This window comes from Argiope bruennichi, chromosome 9 (genome assembly GCF_947563725.1).
Source record: "Argiope bruennichi chromosome 9, qqArgBrue1.1, whole genome shotgun sequence".
Lineage (NCBI taxonomy): Eukaryota > Metazoa > Arthropoda > Arachnida > Araneae > Araneidae > Argiope > Argiope bruennichi.
Window position 1 is genome coordinate 73,450,019 of NC_079159.1, and position 11,897 is coordinate 73,461,915.

At 27.5% G+C, this 11,897-nt stretch overlaps 1 long non-coding RNA gene across 2 annotated transcripts in view; it reads left to right on the forward strand.

Annotated features, from left to right (window-relative positions):
• Positions 1–6,642, forward strand: part of LOC129983556 (uncharacterized) — a 124,443-nt gene extending 117,801 nt beyond the window's left edge. Inside the window, exons 3-4 of one of the 2 annotated variants that reach the window (XR_008785419.1) lie at positions 2,736–2,840; positions 6,618–6,633. This is a non-coding gene — a long non-coding RNA (uncharacterized LOC129983556). Of the gene's footprint in view, positions 1–2,735; positions 2,841–6,617 lie in introns of both variants that reach the window. The other variant, XR_008785418.1, reaches the window with a different exon arrangement.
• The last annotated feature ends 5,255 nt before the right edge of the window (positions 6,643–11,897 follow it).

Here is an 11,897-nt window from a genome sequence, read left to right on the forward strand (position 1 = left end):
TAAAAATTAATCGAAAATTAAGGAAAAAATTTGAAAAATATTTTTTTCTCGAATGCGGTTTATTGTTAATATTACCTTTTAGTGCTATAGTTTTATACGTTACTTCTACAGAATATTTTAATTAATAATGAAATCATTGGTAAAATCTTGGATCAAATTATAAATTTTTGTATGATATGTATTTCTGAATTCTCCATTAAGGTTTTAAACAGAGATTCATTTTAATAAAAGTATAATATTTTGATGCGAAGAATGTAAAATTAAATAGAATTAGGTGGGTATTGTCTTTCCGAACCTGCTTTTAATCCTTTTTCTTTGTTATTTTTGTGACAATAAAAAACATTCATAGACAATTTTCAATGCACGAAACAGAATTATTAAACTGACTAGTATTTATTTTAATTTAAAATCTCTGCATATAATAAATTCTCCATTTAGCAAAATATTTGGAGATTAAGGAAAAGAGAATTTATGATTCATTAAAGAAAAGGGAATTCAAAATTTCATGCAAATATTACACATGAAATCATGAATTAAATTGTGAAAAAGATTCAAAATAGCATACCCGATATAAAATTATATAATGTAAATATAAAATATTTACTATACAAACAATAATAGCAACAAATTCACTTTTTATAATTGCGTTTTAAGAAGATTAAAAAGCTTAAAATGTAATTGTGTTTTTGTTGATTTTTAATGAATTAATTTGCTACATTATAGAAATTCTATCTGTTAAATTCTAATTTTGTTAATTCGGAGTTCAAATGATGGAGTTTATATATATATATATATAAATACATATATTTCTTATCACTTCTTCTTATGCATAAAAAAATACTCACTATAAGCCGTAAAGTTAACGAAAAGGACTTATTTATAAATAAAATCTATAAGAATTTGATTTTAAACAATCTTCAAAAATTCTTTTACCTTGTTAGTCAGTATTTTTCCTTTTTGTTTGTTTGTTAAGTTTTGTTGTAAGTGGGTCGACCCAAAGCGCGAGTCAAGATACCAAGTTGTTTCGTTTGTCATGCTTTTATAGCAAGATAGCCAGATATGGTTTGTGGACTAAACAAAGATAAAACTAAAACTACATTTAAGAATCTTAACATTTAAAAAATGGTATAGATATAATATTAATAACGATAACGTAACAGAGATATGAGACATACTGGAACCCGAAAGAAATACTGAAATATCAACAAAAGTTTAGAAATAAATAATCAGTGCATTTTGATGAATGCAAAGAAGAATCCACCAAACAATAGAGAAAAAGCAAAAAAAAAAAAAAAAAAAAACCAATAAAAAGAAAAATGATTGCTTAAGTTTTGCTTTCTTTCTTTCTTTTTATATTTTGATTTCAACGTATATAAAAACCGCAGATGATTTTTATGCGTTCTTAGTCGAGCCTTTTAAAATTTCATTTAAATTGCATCTTAAAATGCCATTTTTCGATGAACTTGCAATGCTAATTTGAGTGCCAGATTCATTTGAAGAGGAAACAATATTAATTTTTCTTTTGTTGTAATATTATTAAGTGATGCAGAATGTCATTGTGGTCTGGAGATGGTGTGTTGATAGCGTCATTATTTATTGTGATGTCATTGCATTATTTGAATTCGAATTAGTTTTAACATGAATGGAAGCAGATTCTGAAAACTGAGTAGATTCCAAAATGTTGAGAGTGACTTAATTTATTATTCTAGAACTTCCATGGACATACAACGTTTTTCGTATTGAATTAATTAAAATTCGCTGAAATAATTAAATTAAATTTGTTGAATTAATAAAAAAACTAAGAATAAAAATAAAAACAATCAATATATAAAACTGAGAAACTTCATACAAAGTATGAAACTATAAAGCCATTTATTTTATTTTATCTGCTGTTTTTCTTTATTACAATTTATTGTAATTCCTAGTTTCAGAGGTTACTCAAAGAGCTAAATTACGGAATTGTTTTATAAAAATTCTGCAAAATAATTCATTAAAAATGAATCGTAGCTCAAAAATTGTCTTCACAAAGTAAATCATTAGTTGACACTAATTACATTTCTTATTTGAATCTTACTTATTTTGATCTGAAGGAATTTGACAGTTCTTCAAAGAAACTTGTGCGATTATTGAATACGCTTTCTGCCAAGAATACAAATCTGTCTTCGATAACTGATTTTGATGATTTTTTGTTATTGTTGTAAAAATTGTAGCTTACAATGCTTGTTACTTGTATTTTTAACACTAACAATACCACGATTCTGCAGATGCTCGTTTTCCAATTACAGAACCATATTATCCTGTGTAGGTGGAACATTTGATATTATATTTAAATTATTTGATTGTCATATGAAACAAGACAAATTGGGTATGTGTAATAATTTTAAAAATGTAAAATTTTGCTTAAATGCTTACGATTTTGTTATAAATACTGACAAAATTTTACATATCATGAAAATTTTTTTTTAAACTTTAAAAATCATGCGAAAGTATAGATTTTCCTAGATTTGTTAAAACGAGATTCCAAATATATATTTACTCAACAAATATGTATTTATCTAAATTAATTCTTCTGGTTACCGATTCATTATAAATTCATAAAAAGAGATTGATATATTGCTTCCTTATAAATAGAATGTATGTTCAAATAAAACTATCTACCAAAATTAATAAAAGGTATGCATATGACAATGCCAAACTGGAAACTTGTTTAATATTTATTTTCTTCTCTGTTGCAGATATTACCCTCCGGTTAAATTCTAAATCTTTTGAAGTGTTATTGTTTTGATACTTCTGAACCGGTCAGCAACTGGAGAAAGAATTTGATACGGGACGCTCAGTAGGTATTCTGATCTCTTACAAAGTACTTTAACTATTGGACCTCTTTAGATCTGATAAAAGGTTAAATTATAAGAGAATTATCTCTGTTTTTTAATATTTAAAAGAACTCTAATTGTTGTTTCTATTAATGTTTCATATTGGATATTTTTCCTTTATTGATAATAGAGGTAGGAAGATTCGACTTACTTTTTCATACATAATAGGTTTTTATTAATTTTTTTCATTGTAGCGTTTACAATTAAGGCTTACTACACAAGCAAGCAATGACGAAAAATGGCTACAGTTCGAATATTTTTAAGCACTATTGATCTTATAATTGGATAAAAAAATGTCATTGAAATTTTAACAAAGTTTTTCTTTTTGTTGTATTACATTAACTTTTTTTTATTTAATTGTAGTTAATGCAAAACTTCAATGTCTAATAATTCTTTTTTATGAACTTACCATATACATTATAGAATTAGTTGTTTGGTAATTAGATTATTACTTCAAATTTGAGAAATGATAAGAAAAACTAAAGAAACTCATAACAAAAAGTAGTATAAAGCTTTAAAAGATTGTAAGAATTACATGTTTATCAAAGTTTAGTATTTCGAAATGCTTAGTTGAGGAAGCTATTAAAACTTAGTAACATCTAAGAATTCATTTAGAATTCTTCACAACAAATAATTCCAAAAATCCAGTTAATTAGTTTAAAATATGTATATTAACATATCAATTAAAATCGATTTCTAAAATTATGGAATATATTTTATCTGACTTCTTGGCTACTATTAGACGAAAAAAAAAAGCGAGTAGAACTTATTGTTTTTTGGATTGAACATTTGATTATGAAAGACACTGTGGACACAAATATTGGCAACTGGCAAATTATAAAGGGACTTTTGGCACAGTTGAAACAAATACGGCTCTTTTGCATATAAATTCAAAGAATCCAGGCCAATCCTTAAAAGATAAGCGCTCTTTTGAAATATTTAAAAGCATTGCTTCTATTTAAAATTTGAAATGGTGTTTAAGGAGAGAAGAATTTTTCAAAGTTTATTATAGAAAAGAACTTAATTACGAAGAAACATCAAAAGAAAAAAAATATGATTAAAATTCTGGGAAAAATTGAAATTGATATTAAATGTGGATAATCAAATGACATTTTTCAGATGTAGATTTTAAACTGAACATTATTTTGTTGCTGAAATTTACTTTCTTTGGTTCCAAAATATAATATATTGAAATAAAATTAGAACAAAATAGTTGGATAAGGAAATAAAAAAATAAATTACAGATTTATATATATTTTATTTTTAACTCGAAAAAACTGTTGTAATATGAAAAAAAAAATTGAATTTGAGATTTTATAAATTTCTTTCATTTTAATCTTCTTGAACGCCAAATTCACTTTTTGGAATTGTATCTATGAAATTTGCAATTATAAAGCGAAATTAGCTAGAAATAGAAGAAACTAACTGAAACTAGATATAACCATTCTGTAAAAAAAAGAAATCCAGTGTGATTGGCACTACCCAGGGCATCGAAATAAGATCCTGAATGTGTATATATCCTCTCACAATTTGCAAAAATGTTGAGCTTAAAATCTTTTTCAAGTAACACTTTGTCTATCTCATACTTTATCTATTATCCCACTTAGATCTGTTTTTTGTAAAACTATCTTAATAGTTAATTATAAATAAAAACAGTTTTTTTCCCAACATTTCCTTTTTCTCCATAAAACTACTTTTAGAACATTTTGTCATCTTTCAACGCCGATATAGGTAGGGGATCGCTATAAATTCGTTTTCTAAAATGTAGGCCATAATATTTGAAAATTTGAAAAATCTCTGATTTTACCCATTAAATTTTGTATATTTTGAAAACAATCTCTCTTTGAGAAGCCTTTTCTGAAACTTGAAAAGCAGTGGTAAAAAAAAAAATACTAATGGATGAAAACAATATTGTTACGGTTGCAGAAAAGAATCTTTTTTGTCTCTTTTTACGTTATCATAAACAAAGAGAAAGCAATGTATTCGCTAAAAATTTCGCCTTGGGGATTATGAGGAAACTCCTCCTTTCAGATTTTTAGAATTATGTCAATCTGTGAACACGATAACACAAAAATGCTTCGAATGTCATGAATGAAATTCTGTATATGGTCTTTATATCAAATATGTAGATTTGGTGTAAAAATGAAATTTTGAACGAAAATTCAAATTTCGAACTATCAAATTTTGAACGGAAATTCAAATATCAAACTATCAAATTTTGAACAAAAATTCAAATATCAAGCTATCAAATTTTGAACAAAAATTCAAATATCAAGCTATCAAATTTTGAACAAAAATTCAAATATCAAGCTATCAAATCTTGAACAAAAACCACTCAGAAGAAGTGTGTCTGTCCGATTATAAGTTAACATTATAACTACAAATAGAAGAGAACTAGATGGAGAGAATTTGCTACATAGATTTATCATCTAAAGTATAGATGTGCCTGAAATTTGGAACCAAATTCATCGAGGCTGATTGTCTGTTGCTCTGTACATTTCACAAGATGTTAACGCGATAATACAAAAGTGCAATGATTTAAAGATATCAAATTCGGTATGTGATTTTTGTGAATACAACTGTAATTTTAGAGCAAATTTTGGTTTCAATTCGGCAAAAAAGACATCCAAAACACACATTTGGTCTTTCGTTGCTTACATATTAACTGCATTCCAGCGATTAATCCTCATAGACTTCTTGCAAATGAGCTTTGTCATAGTTAGATATTTATTTACGTTTGCCGTAGTTCTTCAAAAGTTTGTGGCGACAAGCATATTTATTAGAAAGTATATGTGAAATTTTGAGGAGATTACTTTCGTTGACTACAAGGCATTTTAAAACGTTCTATTCAAAACAGATGTTTTTGCTATCAGCTTTCAGCTGAAACATAGATCTTGCCTATTTGATCCATGTTAATCATCGCATTTAACATATTTGCTGCAGATTTCAGAGATCAACGCAACTTTTTGCCCCTTTTTGAAACCGAACATAATCATTTTTCCCGTGGACAGTAGTGTCATATATATAGTGCAAACATTTTAATTTCCATGACGATCTTCTCTCACGCAACTAACCGAGAAATAAATAGCTTCATTTCAAAATTTTTCAAACGATGACTAATTCAGTGGCACCGCACTCTCCCTTTGTTTTTACAGCACGTTTTAAAATTATTAACGACTTCTTAAATGCCTGCAATTCATCTTTTTCGAGAGCAGTAGTAGCAATGAACTAAAACGACCGCAGTATTTCTCTGTGGCGACCGAGAACCAGATCTCATAATACATCACCTTAAAGAACAGGATCCTGTCCCCCACCTTTCTTTGTGACTCCCGCTGATTTCCATGTTGGTCATTCCAATCACGAATTTGCTTTTCTCGAAAGGGATGGACAGCGATTAACTCGGTTTGTTAGGAGACATTGTTCTTGCGCGACTGTAAATCATTGGGCAGCCGGATGGGGACAACATTATTCCAGTTTTGGTTCATGCTGTTTCAACAAATTTGAATTCTTATTTGTATTCTTTGGGCATGGAATTTTTCTAGCGTGCTTAGGATTTATAAAGATAGATAACACAGATATGTTTGTTGAAATTTAAAAAATTGCTATTTTATGATTTATCCGCTGAAGTACTGTAACCTAATGAGTAGCATATAGCAAACGGATTTCGTTGAAAAACTGTCTTTTGATTTTTATATCACCATATTATCCACACATTATCTAATCCCTTCTGTTTCTTACCACTAGGATAGATGTCCATTACGTGCAATTACATGACATCTGACAGTTAGTAACATTACATTTTGATCCCAAACATTCAAGAAGCCATTAAACTAACAATTCGTTTAGCTAACATATCCCTTCATTGGCATGCATAAAATCTCCAAGTCTTGCTTAAATCACAAAAGGTGTAATTCATATTTTCTCTTGATAATCATTAAATTAAGTATAATCCTTAATTTAATGAGCTTTTAAATATTTTTATTGTTAAATATTTATACAATTCTAGTACTTCCCCACTTCACAAAATTTCAAATTTTAAATCGAAATCCAATTGTTCTTCCATTTCTATATGATTATACATAGAGTCTACTATTATTGCAATTATCTTCTAATTTCTGTTGTACTATAAATAACTAACAATTTTCCAATTATAGCATAGATTTTAAATAATTTTATTTAGAATTAGCTATGAAATCAAGGTATCTGTGCAAAATACAAATTGGCAAGGCGCTCATTTTCTAAAGAAAATTATTAAAATTTGTTTCAAAGATTTATTATCTAAAGGGCAGAGGTGTATCAGATTGTATCAAAGGTGTATCAAATTGTATCAAAAGGGCAGAGGTGTATCAGAAACCAAATCCTTCAATGGATTTACCATCTGTCCGTCTGTATTTTCAGGAGCATGTAAATGTGATTATTCAAAAGCATAATGATTTAAATATATCATATTTGGCATGTGGCTTTGTCACTTCAATTGTAGTTTTGTGTCAAATTTTGGTTTCAATTGCTAAAAAAAATGAGTGAAAAAAAACCATCTATTGCTGCCGGCTTAGTATTTTATTGATTAAATGTTCTTGACCAATTATATTTTTTATTCCGTCATTACTAGATGTGGTGTAGTATGGCGCTTGTATGTGACGCTAAAAAGCAACTTAATGGTATGCCGCCATGATAATGATTTTATGTACTATTGTAAAAATGCTATTATTTAAGTTATTGACAAATAATCTTTGACTTTAAAGTGACATAACCTTAAAAATATTAACTGACTTCTTCATATTAATCTGGGAAGAAGGAAAATACTAATTTTTTTATTTCCAAATTTTGTTTTTCAACTGAGCTACTATGGGCAATACAATCTCATTCTAGCGTTAGGAATAAATTGAAAGTAGAAGTTTATTGTATCAATAGTCTGTGGATGGATTGATGTGATGCTGATAACGGCACTGGACTTTTTTTTGGTTCCTCTGCAAATCTCCAGATTTTTAAGGTGTGCGATATCTAGATATGGGGTTGCAAATGAGTATCTGCAGACATTGCTAGTTATGCTGTATCAGATCCAGAACAACAATAGATACGTTTTAAGAACGCAAATTATGATATGCTTAGTCGTGTTTGAGGAGAAATGTGCACCGCAGATATATGCGTTGCTTATTCGGAGAGAAACAAATGAATTGCTTTTTAAGAGTCATTTTTTGCTTTCATAGTTTTAAATTACATTAATTTTATTAATGAATTTTATTGAGGAATTTTAACTGGAATATTATTTTGTAACCATATGTATTTCATCTACATAGGCTTTTGTATCAATAAGTTGGATTGTAACATTATAGTTGTGCCAATCTCTTTCGTAATTTTAAATCTTCGTAGAATATTTAATTGAAATTATATAAAAAAAAAACTTCTTGAAAAAGGTGAGCGATGTTTTAAAATCTTATATAGCTTCTTTTTTTTCCATCGACCAAACAATTCTTAAGCTTAGGATTTTTCTGAATTCAAAAACTCTGAGAACCGAATCTCACCAATTTATCATCTCAGAGAACAGGATCTTGCTTCCTGCTTTTTTTCACCTTTTTTTTGTGATTCCTGCTGATTTTCTTTTTGGTCACTCAATCACGAATTAGCTTTTCTTGGGAGGAATGAACAGCGATTAGCTGGATTTGTTTAGGGGCACCGCTCTTGGGAGGATTTTTAAATCATTAAATTGATGGATAAGGACCAAGTTTTTCAAGTTTTTGTGGAAGTAGTTTAAATAAATTTGAATTCTTATTTGTATTCGTCAAATTCCTATTTACTTTCACGTTTTAGGTCAAAAAGGTTATTACAGTAAACTGCTTGCGAATATATATAAACGAGATATTTGGTAAAGAAAAAAACATCGTCTAAATTCATTTATCATATATGTTTAGGACACAATTTTTGCAGCCAAGTTTAATTTTATTGCAAAAACTATTTACAAAATTTCATAAAACGATGTTAGTTTCTAATTTAAGTAATCGCCAAATCTCTGACTTCTAATTTTACAGCCAAGTACAAATCAACTCTAGCTCTTATGCCCAAAGCATCATATTCTTTGCGCTTTTTTTTTAACTAGCAATATTTGGTTTGTTGGGATTGATAGTTTCTAAAAATTTCAATTAAATATTTTGTGTAATTTCATCTTAATGACTGTCTGAGATAAATATTTTTAAGCTTCAAATGTTAATAAACATCTAAGCCTTTACGCCAAAAATACGCCAATCTTAAAAGCTTTACGCCATTCAGTGCATCGCGTTGTGCATTTCCCTAACCTTCTGTCAAAATTTTTAAATACAATTAAATCATGGGAAACAGCAATCATGTTTAAAATTGAAGGAATTTCAAAACTATTTTCGCTGTTGCTTTGTTCGAAAGTTAAATCTTAATTATATACAAATACAATAGCATTTAAAAATTTTTTATTAAAAATAAGCCTTATACTGAAACCTACTATGCACAGAAAAATAAGCCAAATCTTCTCACCTTGATCTTTAATGATAGAAAGATAATCCAGGATGAAATATTAGTCCCAACAATAAAAACCATTTGAACTTCATTTCAACAATGAAATATGTTGTTGTAAAACATACTTAAGTGAATTTGCATTAAAAAGCAATTAAAAATAAAAAAAAACTGATATTATTGAAAAAAAAATTCTTTGAATTTTAAGTTGATGTAAAAATTAAATTTTGTGCTTTTGTAATATTTTTTGAGGCTATCGATAAAAACTTTTCATAAATCACTTCGAAGCCCATATTTCCATGCATCAATTTTATTTGTGCCGAATTTTGTAGCTCTAGGTTAAACTGTCTATTTGTGGAACATTTTCTTAGGCATATATTTGTTTTCATTATCGCTAGTAGCAGAGATTATTTTTGTTTATTACTTCCTTTCAGTTATAAATTAAAAATAACACTTGATTACTAAATATTAAATAAATATAAAGTCTGATTGAATAAGAGTGTAATTAGTTATTTTTAGCATAGCTTTTTGCATCACCGGAAAGAGCAACGACAGAAAAATTATGGTATGGTATTAATTCAGTAAACAGAGGCTAGTATTTCATATATGCAGAAATAAAAACATTGAATTTCATAATTTCATCATTAAAAAAATTAAATACCAATTATTATTTTCTGAAGGTTGAAAATTTCAAGAGCTCCATTATAGAAGTAGAACTCAATAAATGGTGTATGGAAGTTCGGGATAACTACAATAAATAAAACAACAAATTTCCCCCCCCCCCAAAAAAAAAAAAAAACAGTTTGTAAAGTTGGTCGAATATGAGGCTTTTAAGTTTCCAATTGATGAGTTTTGCGAAAATGAATAAGTTATAAGAAATAATGTTGAAAATTTGTCCATCTTCCCTACATTTCCCCACCTTCCCCATATTTCGATGTTATGCATTAAATTAATTTTTATATTAAAATTGATCAAAAATGATCAAATCCATCAACATTATTGCAAATTCTATTCAAAATATTGCAAAAATTGAGTGGTTATTATGATCCATCAAAAGATGTGATCAATTTTTTCTAAAACTATCAGAAAAATGTATATAATCTTAACTGGTTATGTTAAAATTGGTCCCAAATTTGTAAAATATTCATAGAATAAAATCAATATTGAATTTATATAATTTCATATTAAAGTAAAATACTTTTATTTATGAATAATGCGCTAGACATTTTGGAGATGATAGTTCTTTTAGTGTCGATTGGCTGAACATGATTCTAGAAGGAAATCCAGAATAGTTTTGTTAACATTTCTGAAAGATTTAAAAAAAATATTGATTAGATTGAAAAGATAATAAATGATGATTAATTTATGTATTTAAAGTGCGGATAACTTTCCGTCCAATTTCATTTCTTCATTCCAGTTCTCAATTTTTACTTTCTAGTACATAAAATATTTCAAAAGAAAGTATTTCACTAGTGTCCGAATTTTATTACATTTTTTATTTTATTTTATTTATTTATTTTTGAAAGAACGACTGCCATGAACGTTTGGCTTGGCCACGATGAAACGTTTTGAGCTTGACGGATCAAATATGATTTGTGAATATGTATGATACATATGACATCAAATTTATAGAATTCTATCAAATTTTGAATGAAATTCATTCACAACTATAATGCGTAAATATTGTAAATTTTATTGAATCTTAAAATTAATTGGTTTCTCAAATTTAGTGCAAAGTGACTTTATGAGCATAAATTTAAAATCTAATTACATTAATCGCTTAACTCATAATTCAATACTGAAAATATTACTCAAATCCATTAATTAAAAAAATTCTTTATTATCCTAATCCATTCTTTAAATAAAAAAATGTACAAAATTAAGAACTCTAGTATTTTATGAAATAAACGAAAAAAGGACTATAAAATTTAAATTTTTAAAATTAAGTCAAATAAAAGTACACTATAAAGAAAGAAATAAAAAGAATTCAGATTTATCTTATTCGTCTTATTCAGAAGTATATAGCTGTCTTTCAATGTGTCTTCAAATATATATATTCTCAAACATCCCCCAACCCTTTTAATCATCATGCATTTGCGTCATACGGACATCGAAACGTTGTTTCTGAAACTTAAAAGATAAAATTTAATGGTTCAACGGCATTACAATTCGACATAAAATTACGCTAAAATGATTCCACTAGTACCTCAAGTATTTCATGGCATCTCAAATGAATCAATAGAACAGAACATTTCAGAAACAGAAAGCGTCATCTAATTTTAACATAAAGTGGCCGTGGCTATATATGCATGCATATTCCACATCTTCTCATAAGCGATTGGGCAGATTTAAACCCAATATTGCACATTTTAGAACTTTCTTTAGAACAAAAGAAAGAATGCAAGCAACTTTTCAAAAAGCAAAATTTAATTAAATATTCAATATTATAATATCAATAATATACAATTAATAAAGAATAATATTTCAGAAATTAATCGAAGGTTGCTTTTTATTAGTAATTGTAGAGAAAATTATTCTAACGAA